General features: G+C 41.0%; 1 protein-coding gene across 5 annotated transcripts in view; it reads left to right on the top strand.

The window, feature by feature from the left end:
* Window positions 1-24,938, top strand: part of gli2a (GLI family zinc finger 2a) — a 510,119-nt gene that overhangs the window by 52,935 nt on the left and 432,246 nt on the right. Inside the window, exon 1 of one of the 5 annotated variants that reach the window (XM_073026875.1) lies at window positions 3,369-3,424. The exons of 3 other annotated variants lie outside the window; for them this stretch is intronic. The gene's annotated coding sequence lies outside the window, so the exon portion shown is untranslated. Of the gene's footprint in view, window positions 1-3,368; window positions 3,425-12,589; window positions 12,638-24,938 lie in introns of those variants that run through there. One more of the 5 variants, XM_073026868.1, reaches the window with a different exon arrangement.

The following is a 24,938-nucleotide window of genomic DNA, read 5'->3' as shown; positions in this document are numbered from 1 at the left end:
ATTTTGTGGGTTGTTCTAGATTTCCAGCATCTCTTGTGTTAGTGAACTAGATTATTTTGTTGCAGCAGCTTAGTTGATATTTATTTATTTAGAGAGGAAGTGCAGAGTAGGCTCTCGAACCACCCCACTAGCAACCCCTGACTTAACCCTAGCCTAATCATGGGACAACTTAAAATGACCAATTAATCGACTAACTGGTATGTCTTTGGACTGTGGGAGGAAAATGGAGCACCCAAAGCATTTCACGGGGGGAGAACTTGCAAAGGACAGTGGGATTGAACTCTGAACCCTGACACCCCGAGCTGTAATAGCATTACGTTACCATTGCGACCCAACCCTATACTACGGATACGTGTCAACCATAAATGAGCCCTAGTTTTTAAAATAAAAGTAAAATAACTATTTATTACTGTACATAAGAGGATTTGTTTGAACTCATGTTTCTGGACCAGAGGTTTGGAATTTTAGCTTCTAGTTTGGCAACCTAACTATTATCCTCCTATTTCCTGGTGCGTACTACACAAACTAACGTTAGTACTGTGTACTTATGACCAATAAGGCTTCAATTAAAAGTTCTTGGAAGGACAGTCAGAATGCTGAGCGTGTCAGGTTGAAGTAAGAGGGTATTTGGAGCTGTGGAGGAAGAAAAACATAATGTTATCGTTTTGGAGATTTATCACTGAAGGGACAGATAACATACTTTGCAAATAGTTTTGAGTGTTCCAAATATTTAGAACCAGCACGAACTGCTTGGAGGTACATTCATCCACCAGTGACAGGCATTTTTGGATAATATTTTAGGGAGTTATTTTTGTAAAAACTGAAAATACAAGGCAGACAGAAAAGTACAAAGAGGAAACTTTTAAGGTCAGGGACGTAAAATTGATAAATTAAAATGAAAACAGTAAATGCTGGACGTTCTTGGCAGGGTAGTAATAGCAGTGGCTGAAAATGTTTCAGATTAATGACTGTTCTGAAGTTATTATGGTTATTCAAAGAAGTGCTAGCTCAGGTTCTCTCACCACAGATGCTTCCTGACCTGAGCAGTGTTTCCGGCATTTTCTGTTCCTATTTCAGATTCCACCCATGCACTTAATCTTGCTATGGATTAAGAAATATATTGCATGTGAGATGCAAAGGGGAAAGGATACAGATGCTACAAATAGTATCGAGATCAACACTTTTTTAAAGAAAGAGTAGGTAAGGGAGCCACAGGAGAAATGAGCTACTTAGCAAACAACAAGAGGTCAGTGTTTATAACATCAGAATTGGCAACTGTGCTTTGCTGGTGTAGGGGTAAGCTGTTTTGGGAGGTGTAGACATCGTTGAGTGATGAACGCAGAATGAAGGATGGTGGTGACTCGTGCAAATGAAACTGCATCACAGGGACGAGTTCTGCTTAAATTTTCTGTACATAAATGATAAAACAGGGTAGTCAGGTCTGGTAAACAGACATCCAGTTTGGGTGAAATGAAGTTGAGTAGAACTGTAGTCAGAAATTAAGCTTTAGACTACTGGCAAAGGGAAGACACAAAAAGAAACTACTAAATTAGGGGAGAGAGTCAAGGAGTGTGTGCAAAACATTAGGCCAAGGCAGATTAGAGTTTGTGATGCCAAGGAAACATTTTTTAAATGTAAATAAACAGAGTATAAGGATCATTTATAATGAAACATTGGCAAAAATAGGCCTTTGCTGATTTGGGAATAGTATAGCAAAGTCTAAACTTCACAGATAGGTAGGGAAGTTCAGTAAAATGGAGAAGGACAGTTGTGAGGTGGATGATGTAATGAGGGGAGTGTGGTTGTGAAGACTCTTATAGATACAATTAAGAAACAGTTCATAACTTCTGTGGGAGCGACAGTAACAGTGAAGTTGCTAATTGGTTAAATGCTGAATTTGGATAAGCACGGGGAAAAAGGCTCAGTGGCTTTAATGAAGATTCTAACTTCATTTAGATTAAACTAAGCAGTCCAATTCCTATCTAAATATTAGTAAGTTGTACATCTGTTCAATATACTTTTCTCAAGTACCGCTTGTTTGAATCAATAGGTAATATAAGGTGAAATTTAAATTAACAGCCTAACCAAAAGGCATAAACATTAATTTAATAATCATTTTAATTTAAATGTTCAGTGCAACATTCAAAAAGAAGTAATGCAAAGAGGCAATTAAGATTGTGGGCATGGGTAATGATTCTATTCTATTCTCTCCAAAGTTCAGATTGTCCTTGGTATACTGTGCAAGTCTGTTAATGGGTAAAACTGCATTTAGAATCAAAATCAGAATCAGGTTTATTATCACTGGCATATGTTGTGAAATTTGTTGTTTTTATGGCAGCAGTACATTTCAATACATAGTAATAAAAACTGCGAATTACCCTATATATCTTTACTGTAACTCAGTTTAATTAATATATATACTAATCAAACTGTGGATTACAGTGAGGTAGTGTTTATGGGTTCAATGTCCATTCAGAAATCTGAAGGCAGAGGGGGAGGTCTGACTTTGAATCATTGAGTGATTATGGACAAAAACTAAAGGCACTTAATAGTGCCTAACCAAAAGGCTTATCCAACTTCTTCATAGTGCCTTTAATGCCTTGAGACAAATCCCCTGGACATGATGCTTTCACACCAGCATTTTATGAATATTTCTTTTTGCTTTAAGAAGTGATACACAAGCCTTCACCTTTTAGAATACACTCTGCCAAAATACTTTATGTCATTTTATGCATTTCACAATTTACACAATTTTGCCTAACAATACATTTTTGTTTAAGAGATCCAGGGAATGGCTATAATCTTCTTTTAGCTGACTTGGAAATGTGTTGTCTACCCCTGGTATAATCTTGGGTATTACTTTTGTATTTGAGCTGCTTGGCTAAAATACTCATTTTCTCCTTTGACCCTCACATGCCATTTATGTCGTAACCCAGAGCAAGATGCTGTGTTTCGTAGAAATCTAATAAATATAGCGTAGTGGCTAGCACAGTCACTATACGGGGCCAACTGTAAGATTAGGGTTCTATTCCCACTGCAGTCCGTAGGAATTTGTTCTCCCCATAACATTGTAGGTTTCCATTGGGTGCTCCAGTTCCCTCTCACATATGGGTTAGGCTTTGTGTGTTGTAGGCATGCTATGTTGGTGTTGGGTGCGTGGCAACACTTGAGGGCTGCCTACTGCCATGTTCGCTGATTTGATTTGACTCAAGTGACGCATTCACTGTATGTTTCAATGTACATGTGACAAATAAAGCTAACCTTTATTTTTTATCTTTAAAAAGAGTCCTGCTGGAACCACACAGTGGGTCAGACACCACCTGAGGAGAGAGAACCTGGGTTAGCATTTCAGTGACTACCTATAATAACTTTAAGAGTGATTGGCCTGATGCATTTCATCTACAGATGTTGCCTATCCTGCCAAGTATGTCCAGCTTTTAATGTTTTCATTTTAATTTATCATCTGTGTGTCTCTGATCTAAGAAGTCACTCTGCTTTCTTTTCTGTCTGCCCTTTATTTTCATTTTACACAAGATTTGCTCCCTAAAGAATGATCCTTACAGGCCTGAGGTCATTGTACGAATATAGTGCCGTGCATTGATGACGCTGAACACTCCAGAGACACTGAATTAAAGCACGCTGTAAATTATCTAGCATTCACCAGCAAGCACATCACATCAGTATGAAATGAGTTTGCTTTATTAGTGCAATATTAATTAACAGTGCTAATATTACTGAGGGTTGAAGCAATTCCATTCTCAGATTGCTGGCAAATAAGCTTAATGGGACAAGTAATATTATGTTGAAACATTTTATCATTAATAAACTGAGATTTATTATTTAACGTATCACAAATTGAAGGCAATATATAGTTCAAAATATAAAGAGTCTCCAAAAGAGTTTGCCTAATGAACCATTTACAGGGACATCAACATTATACCGTGCAAGTGTTGGTGGAACCCAAACAACAGGGAGCCTAAAACTACATCATAAGAGACCATGTTATGACAGCTGCTAGTAATTGGCTTGGTTAGTCATCAAGGTTTTTGGCTTCTTAGTTTCAAAGGTTTGAGTTTAAGTCTTTCTACAGGACTTGATTTCACCACTTGGACTAATGCTTTAGGGAATTGCAAAGTGTGATGGTAGGGTATTGGGAACAGATGATTGATAGCTTGTTGGAAATGCAGTCCTTCTGAGAAGTTAAGCCAAGGTAATTTCCGTGATCAAGAATGTTTCAAAGACACTATGGTGTTTCTAAAAGTGATTCTGGGTTTCGTCTAGGATTCTGGCCAACATTCTTTTCCCAACAAATATCTGTGAAAACAAAGTTAACAAAATCACTAAATTTTAACTATTTGTAGTATCTAACTTTACAGTGTGCTTGCCTATAGAACACTAAATACCCTTCAATAAGTACTTTTGAATGAAACATTGATAAATTTCTTAATGATGTGGTCTTGAACCTACGTACGCCCCCATATTATCCACTACAACTTTGTTATTTCCCATCAGTCACCGCATGCACAGCCTAATGTCACTTTATGGACATACAACCAATCAATGTATCTAAGCTATCTTATCTATTTGTGTGTTTTTATTATTCTTATTATTGTGTTTTATTGTGCTGCATTGGATCCAGGGTAGCAATTAGTTTGTTTTCCTTACGCTCGTGTACAAGAAACAATCTTGAATCTTGACTAGAATTGTGGATTCATTCTGCACAGAAATGGGTCCTACGGGTCCCCTCATCCCTGGTAACTGTGACGGATCTCAACACGCCACTTTTTCCTGCATGTAGTTAGTACTTAATTCTTTCTAGTGCCCTAGTTAGAGCACTGACCTATTGTTTGTTTGAAAAGACTATTGATGCGATGAAGGTGTGAAGGAGAGTGTAGTTTCGGTTGGGATACCTTTAGCTCTGATGTCATTGGAATAAAACTGAACAGTTGCCAGAACAGAGAGGGGAAAGAAACACATCCATCATCAGATTGTTGATCTGAAGTCCAGGTCAGGACATAATCCTGGAGCACTGCCCAGCAATGATGCCTCAGTCATCACACTGAAAACAATTCATTTCCACAATATCTTCTCACTGATAGTGCCATCTTACTGTGCATAAACTGACTGATGTGCTCATACGTTGTAACAGTTATAAGACTCTTGAATAATGGTTAAAAGGTTTTCTTTTATCTATAACACAATCAGTGCTTGAGGATATACAGCATGTTGGTCTGTTCTACAGATTTGGACCTATGCCTCTAACTTCTATAAAAGTCCTGTTTATGTTGTCTCCACATTCCTGATTCTTATTATAACTTCAGGATTTGTTAAAATATTTTCCTACAGAGTTACTTCTTAATAAACAGGGATCAATGTGATAGTGCAGCATGCAACAGATGTTCAAAGCAAACTTATTAACAAAGTACATCAATGTCACCATATACAACTCTGAGATTCATTGTATTGCAGCCATTCACAGTAGAACAAAGTTCCAAGTAAATTTATTACAGTCAGAATCAGAATCAGGTTTAAGTCACCAGCATATGTCATGAAATTTGTTAACTTTACAACAGCAGCATATTGCAATATATGATAATATAGAAAAAAATTAATATGTAAATCAATTATAGTAAGTGTGTGTGTGTGTGTGTGTTTATATAGTGTTCATGGATTCAATGTCCATTTAGGAATTGTATTTCAGAGGGGAAGAAGCTGTTCCTGAATCACTGAGTGTGTGCCTTGAGGCTTCTGTACCTCCTCCCTGATGGTAACAGTGAGGAGAGGGCATGTCCTGGGTGATGGCAGTCCTTAATAATATTGGCACTATCTTTCTAAGGCACCACTCGTTGAAGGTGTCCTGAATACTACAGAGGCTAGCACCCATGATGGAGCTGACTAATTTTACAACTTTCTGTAGCTTCATACGATCCCATGTAGTAGCCTCCTCACCACCCCAGACATACCAGACAGTGAATGCAAGGTTGTTGCTGTGACGCCACCCAACTAGCTGGTATACCTCACTCCTGTACAACCCTCTCGTCTCCATCTGAGATTCAACCAACGATGTTGTATCATCAGCAAATTTATAGATGATATTTGAGCAACACAGTCATGGTATAAAGAGAGTAGAGCAGTGGGCTAAACACACACCCCTGAGGTGTGCCAGTGTTGATTGTCAGCGAGGACGAAATGTCATTACCAATTCACACAGATTGTGGTCTTCCAGTTAGAAAGTCGAGGATCCATTGCAGAGGGAGATACAGAGGCCCAGGTTCTGCAACTTATCGATCAGGACTATAGGGGTGATGGTGTTAAGCGCTGAGCTATAGTCAGGGAACAGCTACCTGACATAGGTAAAAAGACAAAATGCAGAACTCAGCAGGCCAGACAGCATCTATGGGAGGAGGTAGTGACGACGTTTCGGGCCGAAACCCTTCATCCAGAGTGAAGTAACATGGGATGGTCGAGGGGGGATAAGAACTGGGGGGAGGGATGAAGTAGAGAGCTGGGAAGTGATAGGCTGAAGGGAAATGGGCTAGGGGGAAGGTGGAGAATTATAGGAAATAGAAGAGAAAGAAAGGTAGGGTTTGGGGGAGATTATAGTGAGGGGGGAAAAAGAGAGAGAAAGAGAACCAGACTAAAATTATAGATAGGGATGGGGTAAGGGGGGGCAGAGGTATCAACGGAGCCAAATTCACTACTGCGAAGCCTCTTCCAATGATGCCTACACTGAAGAAGTTCAGATCTTTTCTCCGACGGGAGTTCAGCGAGAGCCTCTCTCTCTGCTCCCAACCTACTATTTCTTCGGCCCTAAAACTTTTGGCTCCGTTGATACCAAAAAATAAAAATCTTCAGCTGATGTAAAACAGACTTTCAACATGTTCTATTTTCTACTCATGCACAAGGTCATGATTTAATCTCTTTGATACATCTGGAGTAATTTGAGGGATTTGGTAGTTATTTGGTTGTTATTATATTTTGTAACATACCAAATGGACTGTGTTTTCTAAGCATTCCTGGGTTTTCCTGAAATAATTTAGGTTTTTAGATAAATGGTAGTTTGGAGGCTGTACATATCTGTGATCTTCTAGAAATCTTCACTTCTCTAATTTAGACCCATTGCTCATCCATTCTTCATCGGTGTTAGCCAACCCATTAGCTAGGGCCCAACTCTCTGGAATTCCACTCTGAAACTTCTAATACTCTTTTCTCCATTAAGATCTTCCTATAAACTAACTTTTGTGTAATTTTTTTTTCTCATCTAACTGCCATATCTCTATGCTCTCACTGGCCACTCATTAGGTAGTTCCTGAACCTAATGAAGTGACCGTTGAGTGTATATTTGTGGTCTTCTGCTGCTGAAGGCCTTCTACTTCAAGGTTTGACCATTCGGAGATGCTCGTTTGCACACCACTGTTGTAACCCATGGTTATGCAAGTTACTGTTGCTTTCCTGTCAGCTTGACCCATTCTGGCCATGCTCCTTTCATTAACATCCACAGAACTGCTGCTCACTGGATGGTTTTTGTTTTTCACACCACTCTCTGTAAACTTTAGAAACTGCTGTGCTTCAAAATTCCAGGGGTTCAGCAGTTTCAGAGATACTCAAACCACCCCTTCTGGCACCAACAATCATACCATGGTCAAAGTCACTTAGATCACATTTCGTCCCCATTCTGATGTTTAGTCTGAAAAACAAATGAACCTCTTGACCATGTCTGCACACTTTTAGGCATTGAGTTGCTGCCACATGATTGGCTGATGAGATATTTGCATTAACAAGCAAGTGTACCTAATAAAGTAAATTTGATGCACTTTAGGAATTTTTGCTGCATTGCAAGATTGTTGTAGCATGGATCAGTTTAAAAAGTTGATGCTGCAGTATCTATATCTAATGCAAATAATTTTCCAAGGGTATGGTAAACTTGTATAACTGGGAACACTTTTCCTTACATTCCACTGAACACTTAAATGATGTTCACAAACAGAAAAACATGTATAAATGCCAGTTCAGCACTTTCATACATTGCATAGCAGTAAGTACAAATAGATCCAAGATCATTAGTTCGTACTGTAGCTTATCTAGTGGTATAATTGAATATTCAGCAGAAAAGCTACTAATATTTTTCAAACGAAATATACTTTATTCGAAAATAAAATTGTATGCAATAAATGACAAGATGCTGTACGAATTTTATTGTGGATTGGAAGACAATGGGGCAGCACTCTGGTGTAGTGGTTAGCACAACGCCTTACAGTACAGGCGACCGGGGTTCAATTCCCGCCACTGCCTGTGAGGAGTCTTGTGCGTTCTCCCTGTGACCTCGTGGGTTTCCTCTGGGTGCTCTGGTTACCTCCCACAGTCCAAAGACGTACTGACTGGTAGGTTAATTGGTCATTGTAAGCTGTCTCATGATTAGGCTAAGGTTAAATCGGGGGATTGTTGAACGGCACAGCTCGAAGGGTCAAAAGGGCCCTGAATCTCAATAAATAAATTGATAGAGTCTCATGGGACAGAGTCCCTTAAACAGAGATATTGATGTATCCTGTTAGAGAACCAAAACTCCAGACCAGTTGAAGGGATGAATTGAATATTCAACCCATTCTATTTCTTGAGATCAAGACTCATTGCCATTCTCTCAACAGGAACCTCCAACACCTTAATCCCGTCACTATGCCTGAGACAACTAAAATGCAAATAACCAGTGTATTGTAGAGACTTGAACAGTGTTTGGCTTGGGATCAATTGCTCTACCCATGTTAACTTTGCCGGTCCTGAAAAATCCCAAATTGCTTTTACTAGCAAGCAGTAATCCTAGTTTAAATATGATAAGTTCAACACAACGCAATGAGGAAACAGAATAATGAAAAATTCCATTTTAATGTTAATAGTTTTTAGCAATAGGACATTTACACGACTGTTAAATTCCCTTCCTTTGTCCTATGTAGCACAACAAAGAAGGCACCATGCTGGTTAGCATAATGTTTAGTGCTATTACAGCTCAGGGCTTTGGAGTTTAGAGTTCAATTCCAGCGTCCTCTGTAAGAAAGTTTGGTGTGTGTGTGTGTGTGTGTGTGTGTGTGTGTGTGTGTGTGTGTGTGTGTGTGTGTGTGTGTGTGTGTGTGTGTGTGTGTGTGTGTGTGTGTGTGTGTGTGTGTGTGTGTGTGTGTGTGTGTGTGTGTGTCTCCTCTGGGTGCTCGGGTTTCCTCCCACAGTTCGAAGACGTACTGGTTAGTAGGCCAATGTAAATTGTCCTGTGATTAGGCTAAGTGTTACATTGGGAGATTGCTGGGTGGCTTTGCTCCTTGGTCTGGCAAGGTCTGTTCTTCACTGCATCTCTAAATAAAATAAAACAATACTGAAAGCACCAGTAAATGTAGAATGAAAAGATACTGCACGGTTTATTCTTGTAAATGTTTTTATGAATTTGTTAATTACTCCATTTTGCCCTGATGGAAAGTTATGGGTTTCCCAGTCTGGGTTCAATGACCCCTTGGTTTATCATCGTGGTCCATGCCGTTTTAAAAAAAGGTTTAGAACCTCTGGTCTAAAGTAATTGAGTTTTGCTTTTGAGATTTCTATATATAAGTTTGGAGTCTGAGATGAGAGTTTCTCGAAAGGCTTTTTGAGGGTTAATATTGGAATGTGGTCTCAATCAATGGTCTGTGCTGTTGACACAGTGTGGTTTAAATTGAATGAGTCCTTCATTCAGTTCAACCCAAGGCTTGACACACACTTTAACTCGTTTGCAGTTAACGGTGCCATTTGGTGTCGGCATGACTGAGTGCCCTTTTGCTGCTAGAAATAACATTTGGCGTCACTGATGACCTTAACAGGCCTTTAATGCTGGTGTTAAGAAAGGGCAGAGTGGGTTGTATTATATTCAGCTTTGTGGATGGGATGATTGATTGACTAAAGAGCTGCCTATCTGTTCAAAAGCTAACCGCAACCATTTTAAGTGCAAAGACAGAAAGAGAGATGCCAAGAGAAAAGAAATGAATATTTGTGCAATTGTTTGAACTGAAATGCATTAACTTTTATGTAACAGAACCATATCCTCAAGGCTTAGCATTCTAATGTTGTGTGCATAAGTAGTTTATTTTGAACTGTAGCCTGGGTGGATACTGTAAGGTTACTGTATTTTCTGTTTCGTTCACCACACTCTCCAGTCAAAATGTTATATTTTGTTTCATTTATTAAGGATTTCATGATATATAACATTGATGTTGCACGATATAAAAATGACAGGCTGAAAACTATTTAAATGCAGAGCTTCACAGAGGAGCTTTAACCGTGGAATGCAGGCTGAGATTTTCGTGCTGCCGTAAGGTGTGGGGGTTGTTGTCATTTTCACTTTTCTCTGTCATCCACTATATCTTGATTTCAAGAGTCTGACTGACAGCAAGGAAATGCAGATCCTCTGTTGGCCGGTACCCTGCTGCTTCTCCCATCCAGCACTGTGAATGATTTCATATCGTTCTGGCCCACTTCCAAGTTTGTCGTCCAAGAAGCATTTGGAAAGTACATTTGTGTTCATCCGAGACCAATTCAGCCAGATTCAGTTCTTGATGGGCGAGGGGGTGGGGGTGACTCCAGTCAGTCCTGGACATTCAAAAATGGGATAAAAGACACTACAAAGGGAATGGTAGGATACATCATCAGATTCAACCAGATCCATAAAATGATCACACACAGCATTAATTGTGCTCTTTCAGAAAATAACCAGTCTCAAAGTTCTAAGTAATATTATTATCAAACTACATGTAAGTCACCAAGTACTTTCCTGAGATTCATTTTCCTGTGGCCGTACTCAGAAAATCTATAGAATAGTGACTACAGCAGGACAACAAACCTGTGCAAATGCAGATATAAATAGATAGCAATAAATAACGAGAGCATGAAACAAGATGAAGAGTCCTTAAAGTGAGATCATTGGTTGTGGGAACATTTCAATGGATGGGCAAGTAAGTGTAGTTATCACCCTTTGTTCAAAAACCTGATGGTTGAGGAGTAGTAACTATTCCTGAACTCGGTGGTACGAGTCCTGAGGTAGCATTGAGAAGAGAGCACGGCCTGGGTGGTGAAGATCTCTGATGATGGATGCTCTCTCCTTCGACAGTGTTTCATGTAGATGTGCTCAATGCTTGGGCTGTGATGTTCTGGGCCGAATCCACTATTTCTTGTAGGATTTTCCATTCAAGGGCATTGGTGTTTTTTTATACCAGGCTATGATGCAGCCAGTCAATTCACGCTCCACCACACATCTATGGATGTTTGTAAAAGTATTAGATGTCATGCCAAATCTCAGCAACCTCTATAGCTTCCTGTTACATTAGAATTTTTAATTAATTTATGCAATCGTTATCTGGTCACAGATCATGAACCTAACGACTGAACTCTGCCATCATGAATGTTGCCTGACTGCCAGAATATTTACTAGGTGGCACAGTAGTGTAGCAGTCAGCACAATCGTTTTAGAGAGCCCATGATCATCAATCGGGGTTCGATTCTCTCCCACCCTTCCCTCGCTATCTGGATGGAGTTTGTTGTTCTTCCCGTGGCCGTGTGCATTTCCTCTGGAGCTCAGCCTTCCTCCCACGCTCCAAAGCCGTGCATTTAGGGTTAGTGAGTTGTGGGTTGCTATGTTGGTGCCAGAAGTGTGACGACACTTGCAGCTGGCCCCATGTACATCCTCAGACTGACTTGAATTAACGTCAACGGAGCATTTCACTGTATGTTCCAACATTTCCTCATCTTAATCATACTGGCATTTTCTTTTTGAATTTCAGATATCTGGCTTCATTTTGCTCTGCATTTGTCTTTCTAGTTCTGTCAGTTTGAAGGTTGTATTTCTCATCATGAGGTGATTGGGCGTTGTTATTCTCACTTTTTTTGCAGGGGTGGGGGTGGAGATTTGTTGCTATTGTCCCTGTTTTTTTCCCCTGTGGGGGATTTTGGGGTTTGCAGGTTTTGTTTCTTTTTCGTGCGGAAGGGGAGTTGATGTCTGGTCTTTTTTTTTAATTTCATGGCTCTCTGGAGAAGACAAATATGAGAGTTGTATTGTACATGCATACTTTGACAATAAAGTGAACCTTAGGGCCTTTAGATGTTTTGGCATACATCTATGTAGAAGAAATATTGTTGAGGGATGTGATATGGTGGTTATTCTAACGTAATGTATAATGTATTTTTAATGCTTCCTGTGTTGCAACCATCAGCACTCGCCTCAGCGTTGAACCTGGCTCCATGGCTGTGGCCTACAGCCATCAGGCTCCTGGACCAGCTGTAGTGCTGAACTGGCTCCACAGCTCTGAACTTGCTTTCAGCGAGTCTGCGGTTCATGGTCTGTGGATTGTTTGCTTGCTTTTTTTAAAGCCGTTTTCACAATTCGTCCTTTCATTTTTATTTTGGACGTATGACTGTCTTTGTCGTGTGGGTTTTCTCGTGAATTGTGTTGTGTCTCTATTTTTTAGTGGCTGCCTGGAAGGAGATGTATCTCAAGGTTGTATATGGTATACATACTTCGACAATAAATTTACTTAGAATTTTGAACTTCAGTACAGCCCAGGATGGACAGAGTGCAGCAGCAGAATAGATGAATTATTGAAGTAAAGACCTGGATTCCTGATTGGAAGACGTGAGTCCATTGACATGAACAATATACAGTAAATATAAGGAACTTAAGTGATTTGTGATACTGCTGGATTGTAGTTAAAAGCCCTTCTAGTTCACTGAAGTCCTTAATGGAAGGATATCTGCTATTATCACCCATTTTGACTTGGGACGTACTGACATTGTTTATTGTTAACTGGCCCCTTAAGTTAGGGGTTGCCAGAGAGAGAGAGTGCATGGGAACCCAGCTTCACCTGTACCCAAAATGCTTTAAAAAAAATACTGGTGGGTAGAGCCCTCCCCTCCACTGAGCACACCTACACGAAACGCTGTCTTGGGAAAGCAGCGTCCATCATCGGGCAACCCCACTATCCAGGTCATGCTGTCTTCTCTCTGCTGCCTTCAGGAAGAAGGTACAGGAGCCTCAAGACCCACACCACCAGCTTCAGGAATAGTTATTACCCCTCAGCCATCAGGCTCTTGAGCCAAAGGGGATAACTTCACAACTTCACTCGCCCCATCACTGAACAACTACTGCAACCTCTGGACTCCCTTTCAAGGTCTCTGCACCTGATGTTCTTGATATTTATTGCTTTTTTCCCTCATTTGCACAGTTTGCTCTCTTTTGCACATTGGATGATAGTCTGACTTGTTGGGGTCAGTCTTTCAGGGATTCTATTGTATTTCTTGTATTTACTGTGAATGCCCACAAGAAAAAGAATCTCAGGGTTGTATGTGGTGACATATATATATATATATATATATATATATACATATATACTTTGATAATGAAGTTACTTTGAACATTTAGTCCCAATACCTAGCTATAGCTAAAACCAAGCTTAAATAATTATTTATGGATATTAGCCATTGGAATTTATAATAGAATTATGAAGATAAAAATGGTGATGTTGTTAATAAAATTTCTGTGTTCCTCTAAACTCCATCAAATGTTAAGTAAGGAAATCTGTCATCATAATCTATTTTGGCCAGTGTCCGTTTCCAGACTCACAACAGAATGGTTGACTTTTAACTGCTGTCTGAAATGGCCTGAAATGCCAGTCAGTTCAGAGAGTATTGAAAACCAAATAAAAACTGCACATGTTGAAACAAAAAGTAGAAAATGCTAAAAATACTCAACAGGTCTGGCAACATGTAGAACGAAAAACACAATTCAGAATGAAGAGCCTTCTTCAGAACTCCAAAGGGTCATGGACATAACATAGATCCTCCCCCTCAATAATCATTAAACATAAACTCAAGAGATTCTGCAGATGCTGGAAATCCAGAGCAACACACACAAAATGCTGGAGGAACTCAGCAGGTCTGGCAGCATCTATGAAAATAAATAAACAGTTGACATTTCAGCCGAGATCCTTCTTCAGGACTGGAAAGAGGGCACAAATCTAATTTTCCAGACCATTTGAAGGAACTCGACCCGAAATGTCAACTATCCATTTCGTAGTTTTAAGGTGCTTGGAAGTAGATACAGAGGAGATGTCAGGGGTAAGTTTTTAACGCAGAGAGTGGTGAGTGCGTGGAATGGGCTGCTGGCGGTGGTGGTGGAGTCTGAAATGATAGGGTCTTTTAAGAGACTCCTGGATGGATACATGGAGCTTAGAAAAATAGAGGGTTATTGGTAAGTGTAGGTAGTTCTAAGGTAAGGATGTGTTCAGCACAGTTTTGTGGGCCGAAGGGCCTGAATTGTGTTGTAGGTTTTCTATGTTTCTCTCCACAGGTGCAGCTTGACCTGCTAAGTTCTTCTACCGTTTAGATTGTTGTTGCTCCAGATTCCAGAATCTGCTGTCTCTTCTGACTCCATGTTCTTAATACATGTTTGCTTTGTATACCCCTCTATGAGGCATACAAATTTAAAATGCCTGACTAGCAGCATTGGCCTCGTTATGGAAAATGGAATGCATCAGAAATCTGTGAAAGCCAGAATGGAGGTAATTTGTGTAATAAAGCAAAAGACAGAAAAGCTGGAAATGCCTAACAGGTAACATAGCATTTGTGGAAAAAGAAACTGAATTAATGTTCTGAGCATAAATTGCACCAGGGCCTGTATTAGCCCCACAGCTGCATTTACTTTTGTGGCCCTATGGGTCTGGTTGTACTGGAGGCCTTGCTGCCATGGCAACTAAACCTCAGGTGGTGGTTTGTGAGGCTAATCCCCAAACTGTCCTGGAAGATGTTTAAAAGGAGTTCAGAAAGATTAAAATAGTTAAAAGCCAAAAACAGTTGAAAGTAAAAATAAATAATTTAATTAAATACATGCTTTTGCAGTACGATTTAATGCAAACGTTAAGAAAAGAAAGAAAAGTGTTCGCTTGCACTCATCTTTTTATTCGAACAAATGACATGGATTGCATATGCCTCATAAATGTGCATCCAGTCCCCAGTTCAGGATGGTTGTGTCTCATCACTGGACTTAGTTTGATGTTCCAACAGTAGTCTCCAGTTCCTTCTTGACAGGCACGTTGCAGAGTTCAGACACAGAGTTCAAAGTGTGTGCACTGTATCTGTCTAGGGGCTCTGCATGGAATCGCAAGGTGATGCGCCTGACCTAGATAAACAACATATTTCTGTCCCTCCAGATGCTGCTGGATCTGCTGGATATTTTCAGATTCTGCAGGGTCGAGGTTTAAGAGTTTGTTGCAACAAGTATTAAAAGTTCATCGCTAACATGCGTTACTTTATTCATTTATGAAGAAGGATTTTTTCCATGCTTCATATCAGAATCAGATTTATTATCACTGAGATATGCTGTGAAATTTGTTGTTTTGTGACAGCAGTACAGTGCAATACAGACAATACTGTGCAAAAGTCTTACACCCCCCCACCCCCACACCCCGCAGGGTACCTAAGCCTTTTGTGCCGTGCTGTATTTGTCAATGTGGAGCAAGGAGTGAGTTTGTAAATCTGGTGGGAACAAAGGATGTTGGAAATGGTGAGGACGGAGTGTCATGGGAGGGGTGTAGGACAAGTGGCGGAGAAGGAGTGCCAGGGATGAGGGGGATGGTGTTGGTGGGGGGTTGGTGCGTGTGCAGACACACCCAGCCTTGAGACACCAGGCAATATTATTTGATTTTAAGCAACTGGTTTATTGATCTTTATGGAACTCCCTCCCCTCTTCCTTCACATTTTCCCAACCATGATTCCCTTCTCCCTGCCTCCTTCCCACTCACAGTCCACAATGTCAGAACCACGTTTATCATCACTCACATATGTCATGTAATTATTATTGTTTTGCAGCAGTACAGTGCAATACATAGAATTACTACGGTACTATGCAGAAGAAGTCTTGGCTCTGGGCTCCCGAGCTATAGTATATGTATATGCACCTAAGACTTTGCACTGTACTGTAAATTATCGTTATACTGTAAGTTGCCTTAAAAAATAAATAAAGTGTGTAAAAAGGAAGTCTTCATGAACCATTCAGAAATCTGATGGTGGAGGGGATGATGATGTTTCTGAAACATTGAGTGTGCATTTTTAAGCTCCTGTACTTCCTCTGCGATGGTTGTAATGAGAGGAGTGTCTCATTTTTTAAAACATTAGGATTTTATTTCCCTCAAAAAGAAACAGTTTTTTAGAAATATTTTGAGCAGTGAATTTAGTTTAGGTAATTGAAAGATGGAGATTTTATGATTAGGATGACAGATTTGGGTGACAATGAATGAGGTTCCTAAGTCTAGACTGGAGATGATGAGCAAAGCCATAATCAGACATTCTGCTGGAAGGCAGAACTGGTCTACAGAAGATCTTTTATTATCAACACAAATGGAAACAATTCTGCCTCACCACAGTTCTCTCCTGCCTTCTTGCTTGCATTTTATGACACGCTGATCTCTTGTACTTCTGAAACTCTTAACCCCTGCCTAGTCGAAAGTAGTGCCGGTCAGGTTGATATGTACACAGGAAAACACTGCAGAAGCTAAAAATCTGAAATAAAAATGGAAAATACTAAAAGTAGTAGCTCAGACAACATGTTCAAAGTTCAAAGTAAATTTATTAACAAAGTACATATATGTCAACACATTCAACCCTGAGATTCATCTTCCTGCAGGTATTCACAGTAGGACAATGAAATACAATTGAACCAATGAGAAACTTCACTCAAACTAAGACTAGCAAGCAACCAATGTCCAAACGAAGACAAATTATGCAAACACAATGAAAAACAGATAATAATAACAATTAAATATGTAACTAATACTGGGACCATGAGTTGTAGAGTCCTTGAAAGTGAGTCCATAAGTTGAGGTGAGTGGTTATCCACTCTGGTTCTGAGCCTGGAGGTTGTAAGGGTAATAGCTCTTCCTCAAGCTGATGGTGTTGGACCTAAGGCTGCTGTATCTCCTTCCCAATAGGAGCAGGAAGAAGAGGGCAGGGCCTGGGTGGTGGGGTCCTTGATGATGGATTCTGCCTTTGTGTTACTGACACTCTCCACTGCTCATCCTCCACTGAGGACTGGCTCATGGACCTCTGGTTTCCCTCCTGAAGTCTACAACCAGTTCCCTGGTCTTGCTGACATTGAGTGAGAGGTTGTTATGACACCACTCAACCAAATTTTCAATCTCCCTCCTGAATCACCTCCTTCTTTGATACGGCCAACAAAATGGTGTCATCAGCAAATTTGAATGTAGTTTTGGAGCTGTGCTTAGCCACAGAGACATATGTGTAAAGCGAGTAGAGAGGGTGCTAAGCACTCAGCACTGGGGTCCACCTGTGCTGATGGGGATTATGGAGGAGATCCAAACTTACTGGGGTCTGTCAGTGAGGAAATCCAGGATCCAATTGCACAATTCCTCCCACATTCCAAAGATGTTAGTAGATAATTTGGACAACATGGGCTTGTCGGACTGAGAGAATCTGTTACCATCCTGTATCTCTAAATCTCTCTAAAAGGGACGGTGAGGTATAGAATACTGCCACAAACAAGAGCAAGTCTGCAGCTGCTGGAAATCCGAGCAACACACATAAACCGCTGGAGGAACTCAGCAGGCCAGGCAGCATCTATGGATAAGAGTACAGTCGATGTTTTGGGCCAAGATCCTTCGGCAGGACAGTACAGAATACTGCAATTGCTAGAGATCTGAAATAAAGTAGAATGCTGGAAATACCCAACCAGTCAGGCAGCATCTGCAGAAAGAGAAGAAAGATCATAGCTGATGACTTTTCATTGAAACTGTGACCTGAAAGTATTGAGTTTAATGTTGAACCCTGATAACTGTAACATGATTTGTCAGATTGAGTGCTGTGAACTTGCGTTGGAATTCAGTAGGACAATGTGAGAGGCCAGAGTCAGAGGTCAGAGTGAGACTGCAAATTAGAACTGAAGTAATAGGCAACTATAATGTTAGAAACAGAACAAGAATCAGGTTGAATATCACTGGCAGATGTCATGAAATTTTTTGTTTTGCAGCAGCAATACCTTGCAATACATAATAATAAATTATAATAAGTATATAAAAATTAAATTTTATGAATTGTGCAAAAAGAGAGGAAACAAATTGTGAGTGTGTGCCTTCAGGCTCCTGTACTTCTTCCTTGATGTTAGTAATAAGAAGCGGGCGTGTCCTGGGTGAAGGGGGTCCTTAATTCTGGATACCACATTCCTGAGGCATTGCCTTTTGAAGGTGTCCCGGATGCTTGGAAAGCCTAATGCCAATGATGGAGCTGTGTGAGTTTACAACTTTCTGCATCTGGGATTTAAAAGATTCCTGCACTCGACATTTCAGAAACAGCTTCTTCTCCTCCATCATCATGAGCTACAAAAGCTCATCTTGAAAATAGTCAGGATTTCCCTAGGTTATCTGAACCATTATGCCACTTAATTGGGACAGGAGACCGTTACCAACCAGTTTCCAACAAATGTCAGTCGTGTGAACTTGTGTGGCCATTAGACACTACGCCATGCTTAGAGTGAACAGTTTTTCAGAAGCGTCAGTTGCGTGTGCTTGAGTTATGTTATTCATTTGGGCAGACAGATGCCAATTCAAAAAGCAGTAATTTTTGGTTGTTTTAATTTTTATTTTGACTTTTTTTAAAAAAAGGACTTTTAACGATCATTACCAGCACTAGGTGTCTGCACTGATTTTGTTTTATAGCCAATAATAAAAAACACGGCGACATACACTGGATGTTTTCTTCCATCAATAACTATTAAGAACCAATACACAGTTTTTATAGTATGATAATAGTATCGATAGTGTTCAATTTTGCTCTGTATTTCTTTTAAATACATTATTTGCTATTCAGTTCAAAGGTAGTTTGTTTTTTTTTAATACCTTTTTAACCATTTCCATGAAACTTCAGCTAATTTGAGCAGCTACTTAATTGGGCCAAAATGTACTGATCCCCATGTGTCCCAATTAACCATGTGCATGTATAAAATTATATATAGTGTATTTCTTATTGTAATTTACAGTTTTTTTATTGTACTACTACTGCAAAACAAACGTCCTGACATATGTCAATGATATTAAACCTGATACTGATTCTGATTCTGCTGTCATGGGTGAATCTAATTAGATCAGAGTAAATAATATTTGTTTGGATTTTTTTATTCACTCATGGAACATGAATATAATGGGCCAGCGACGTCCTCTCTCACTGCTCCCCCTCTGATTTCTGCTGCCCTCTGACTCTTCCACCATGTGCTCAACCAGACCCACACCAATCTCCTTTAGCTAGCCTCCGTCCCTGCCCCCCACCTTTTTATTCTGCCATTTTCCCCCTTCCTTTGCAGTCATGAAGAAGCTTCTTGCCCCAAAGCAATAACTGTGTATTCATTTCCATAAATGCTGACTGACCTGGTGAGCTCCTCCAACATTTTGTGTGTGTTGCTCTGGTTTTCCAGCATCTGCTGAACCTCCTGTGTTTGTGGTTGTGTATATAACTGGCCAAGTTTGTTGTCCATCCCTAATTGCCCTGAAATGAGGAAGCAGTGATGAATGAACCAAATTAGTGGGCATGAAGTTATGTTCGTGCAGTCTCAGGTATAGACAGCAGGCATGTCCTGCAACAAAGCAACACACACAAAATGCTGGAGGAACTCAACAGGTCAGTCAGCATCTGTGGAAAAGAGTAAACACTCGACATTTCAGGCTGAGACTCTTCTTCAGGACTGTTTCCTCAAAGTTCCCCAGATCTGACACAGAACAGTACATCACAGTACAGGCCCTTCAGCTCACAATGTTACGCCAAGCTTTTAAGCTACTCCAAGATCAATCTCCTCCAAGAGGACCACAACCTTACAGGGTTTGGGGGCTTACTTGCCAGAACAACTTAGAGAGCTATGCTGGCTGGAGTCAGGGGCCTGTGCTTTGGCTCTTGGTAGGGTAACCCATGCCAAACAGGTCAAAGGGTAGAAGCCAGACTAAGAGTGGTCCACCAGATCCACCGGTTCTCTGGGTTTGAGGATTCAGCTCAAAGCTAAAAACTCTGACTGGCCCAAAAAAAATTTTTTCTAACGGAAATAGCAATGAAGAGTCCTGTAACTGAGGACCCTGATCTGCACCTGGGGCACAATAGAGAAATTAGCTAAGGACAGACAGAGATGGAGGACCTTCATTGCTGCCTTAATCACCAGTGGCGTAACAGTCATTTGATATACTGTATATGTAAAATCAATCTGGCCCTTCCCTTCCACATAGCCCTCTATGTTTCTATCATCCATGTACCTATCTAAGAGTTTCTTAAATGTCCCTAGTGTATTGATCTCTACCACAACTCCTGGCAGGGCAATCTATGCACCCACAACTCTCTGTGTAAAATTAGTGTGGCTCTGGTTCCCAGCTGCCTTAGAGGGATTAGGACCTGCATCTCCAGATCTCTGGCTGCTAGCCCATTAATTTATCCAAATGCTACTCTTCCCCGAGGAATAAAAGTTGAAATGGGTTGCTGTTTGATTGCGTTATTGCTATCAGTAAAGTCGCATTAATGCATTGTGTTTTAACTCCAAGATTCATGCTATTGATGTCAAAGGAATGACTTTTGGATGCAGTTTACAATGCTTGGCTGTAACAATGTAATGTGTTTAGTGCTACCAATAGGGGATAAATGTCTCAGTAATGATGTCTGAGTTTAGTCATGGGAAAAGTTAAGACTGTGAATAATGGGAGGTTGGAACTGGAATCTCTATTGTGATCTCACCAGAACTGCCATGAGGTAACAAATAACTCCTGGCCCTCTGTTCACTCATTACCTCCTGAATAGTTTGTTTTACCTTTTTTTTTGTCATTTTTCCCCTAATACCTGAGCTAAAATTGCCTTCCTCTCTCTCTCTAACCACTAGCATTGTTGTTAAAGAGTACAGTGTTGTCAATCCCACATGTAATGCTCTCTGAATCCAATGGTTGCAGTCCTTTCATCTTTGGTAAAAGATGCCGATAGATTTCTAGAGAGAGGGAGAGAGAGAGAAGGGCTAAACCTCCGGGATTCATCTGGGACTTCCTACTGAACCATGTTGTAATCTGCTGGAGTTTTTTGATATATAATAAATAAGGGGGAACGGAGGATCTCGTCTATTTGAATGTTCAGAAGGGGTTTGACAAAAATTTCACACAGGTCAACAAAGTATATTTAAAGGCAGGACATTGAGATGGGTTGAGCGGTTTCCAGTCATAAAGCAAAGTGTGGGAATAAATAGATTTAGCTTTGCAGGCTGTGACTCACACTAGGCTCAAACTGTTCACAGTCTAGCGTACAGTGCAAAAGTCTTAGGCTCAAATACATAGCTGGGTGCCTAAGACTTCTGCATTGTACTGTAGTAACTTTATGTATTGTACTGTACTGCTGCCACAAAAAAAAACAAATTTCATGACATATTTGAGTGATGATAAAGCTGATTCTGATATGGGTCTCTATTGTGGCTTGAGAGTGGGAAAGGGACAAAGAGGGGAATCATGGTTAGGAAAGAGGGAAGGGAGAAGGAAGGGAGTGAGAAGCACCAGAGAGACAATCTGTAATGATCAATAAACCAATTGTTAGGAATCAAATGACCTTGCCTGGTGTCTCAGGGCTGGATTTGTCCACACTCGCGCCAACCTCCACCCCGGCACTCCTTCTCTGCCACCTGTTCCACACCCCTCCTGCCATACTTCACCTTTGCTATTCCCAACATCCTTTGCTCCCACCAGATTTACAAACTCGGTCTCCACTCTGCGTTGACAAATACTTCTGTGCAAAAGTATTAGGGACCCTAGCTATATATATATATATGTGTCTAAGGCTTTTGCATGGTACTGTGTGTCCGAGATTTGGCTGAGGGAACCAAACATTAAATTTCCCAGTTTGCTGGTGGTCCCAAGGGGGATGTAAAGAGACTTCATGGGGACATGAATAAATTGGCTGGGTGGGTGAAGACATGGCAGCTCGAATCATATGTGGAAAAGTATGTATGCAGGCACTTAGTGTAACAGAATAGCAGATACTCCCCAAGCTATGATAGCATCCCGTTCCTGAGAACTGTTGGCAACCAAAGTCGGAAAGGAACAAAAACGGTTTAGGAGGATCAGAGAAATGGCTGTGACAGGAGACCAATCAGGTACAGGAAGAGCAGCTGTCAGTCGGCCTCACAGATTGCTTAACTAGTCACCTCCCCTGCCAGCTCTGCTTGGCTCAACCCAGCCCCCAGTTGTTGAGGCTCGAGGGGAGGGGCAGGTGTGGGGGAGAGAAGTTACAGAAATACCCCATCTCCAGCCCAGCAGCCACTGGTAGATCCAACTGCCGGCCAGCTTGTACTCCTTCCCCTTCTCCTACCACTTCATTCTGGCTTTTGCCCCTTTCCATTGCAGCCCTGATGAATGGTCTTGGCCCAAAACATTGACTGTTTATTCCCCTGCATAGTTTTGCTGCCTTCCTCTAGTATTTTGTGTGTGTCGCTGTCTCCCAAGCCTTTGTTCATACGTACAGGGTGACTATTAAGTCTGGTGTTCATAACGCAGGGAAGACGTGGATTTGTTAAATGGTGGAGATAGTGGAGAGTTGATTTTATGACTGTACACAAGTTGCCAAAGACCAACGTGTAGGTGCAGTAGTCAAATAAGAGGATAAAGTGGGATGTTAGCCTTTATTATGATGGGGTTTTAGTGCAGCAGTGACGTAGTCATATTGCAACATCGGTGAGAGCAAACCTGGAATACTGCACAAAACTTTAATCTCCTTACCCGAGAAAGTATATACTTCCCATGGAGGGAGTGCTGTGAAACTTCACTGGAGAGGTTGACTAGACTTGGGCAGCACACGCAAAATACTAGAGGAACTCAGCAAGTCTGGCAGGTGGTAGGTGAGACCAGGTGAGGGGAAATGGAGAGGGGTGGGGAACTTGGGGTGAAGTGGGAGCTGAGAGGTGATAGGTTGAAAACATGATGGGCTGAAGAAGAAGGAGTAGATAGGAGAGGACAATGAACCGTGGAAGATAGGGAAAAGGGGTAGTGGGCAGGTGAGCAGAGGTGAAAGGGTGGGTGGGGGACCAGAACTGGGGAATGGAAAAAAAATGAGAAGGGAGTGGGGGGAGCAATTATTGGAAGTAAGAGCAATTGATGTTCATGCCATCGGGTTGGAGGCTACTCTGACAAACTCTGTTGTTGCTCCTTCAACTTGAATGTGGCCTCACTGGCAGTAGAGATGGCCATGGACCGACAAGCCAGAATGGGAATAGGAAATTGTATTGAAACGTGCGACCACCAGAAAATCCTGCCTTTTGTAGCGGAGCGGAGGTGCTCAAGGAAGTGGTCATCCAATCTACACCAGGTCTCACTGGTGTAGAGGAGGCTGCATCAGGAGCACTGGGTACAGGAGATGACCCTAACAGAATTCCAGGTGAGGTGTTGCTTCACCTGGAAGGACAGTTTGGGGTCCTGATTGGTGGTGAGGGAGGATGTTTGGTGATGGGTGTAGCAATTGTCTTGCGTGCAGAGGTGAAGTGACATCAGAGGAGGGACAAGTTTATTTTGCTCAAGATTTCCAGCATCTGCAGAATGTTTTGTGTTTTTGATTAGACATGGATTATAGAGTTTGGAAATGTCAAAGGCGATCTTGTTAAAATAGACCAAAAATCTAAAATAAGCTTCATGTGGACATAATTTTTCCCTGACTTTAAAGTCCATAAGATCATTTTAAGACCATAAGATATAGGAGAAGAATTAAGCCATTTTGGCCTATTGAGATCACTCCACCATTTCACCATGGCTGATTCATTTTTCCTCTCAACCCCAACCTCCTGCGATCTCCCTGTATCCCTTCATGCCCTGACCAATCAACAACCTATCAATAACTGCCTTAAATATATGTAAAGTCTTGGCCTCCACAACTGCTTGTTGCAAAGAATTCCACAGATTTACCGCTCTCTGGCGAAAGAAATTCCTCCTTATCTCCTTTCTAAAAGGACGCCCCTCTATTCTGAAGCTGTGTCCTCTGTCAATGATGTCACCCCTCATTCTTCTGAATTCTAATGAATACAGTCTGAGAGCCATCGAACGCTCTTCATATGACAAGGCATTTAATCCTAGAATCATTTTTTGTGAACCTCCTTTGAACCCTCTCTAGTTTCAGCACATCTTTTCCAAAACTGCTCACAATACTACAAGTGAGGCCTCACCAGTGCATTAGGAAGTCACAACATTACATCCTTGCTTTTATATTCTAGTCTTCCTGAAATGAATGCCAACATGGAATTTGCCTTCCTCACCGCAGACTCAACCTGCAAAGTAACCTTTAGGGAATTCTACACAAGGACTCCCAAGTCCTTTTGCACCTCGTTTTTTTTTTGTATTTTCTCTCCATTTAGAAAATAGTCAACCCTTTCATTTCTTCTACCAAAGTGCATGACCATCTAACTCCTGACACTCTATTCCATCAACCATTTCTTTGCCCATTCTTCTAATCTGTCTAATTCCTTCAGCAGCCTCTCTGCTTCCTCAAAACTACTTGCCCCTCTGCCTATCTTTATATTGTCTGCAAACTTTTCAACAAAGCCATCAATTCCATCATCTAAATCATTGACATATAACATAAAAAGAATCAGCTCCAACTCTGACCCCGTGGAACACCACTAGTCAACAACAGCCAGCCAGAAAAGGCTCCCTTTATTCCCACTCTTTGCCTCCTGCTAATCAGCAATTGCTTTATCCATGCTAGAGACTTTCCTGTAATACCATGGGCTTGTAGCTTGTTAAGCAGACTCATTCGTGACACCTAGTTAAAGGCCTTCTGAAACTCCACAACATCCATTGATTCTCCTTTCTCTATCCTACTTGTTATTTCTTCAAAGAATTTCTCAGGCAAGATTTTTCCTTGAGGAAACTGACTACGGCCTA

The sequence above is a fragment of the Hemitrygon akajei genome, chromosome 2, assembly GCF_048418815.1.
Source record: "Hemitrygon akajei chromosome 2, sHemAka1.3, whole genome shotgun sequence".
Lineage (NCBI taxonomy): Eukaryota > Metazoa > Chordata > Chondrichthyes > Myliobatiformes > Dasyatidae > Hemitrygon > Hemitrygon akajei.
The sequence above is the reverse complement of the archived record's forward strand: the minus strand, read 5'-3'. Positions and strand labels throughout refer to the sequence as shown.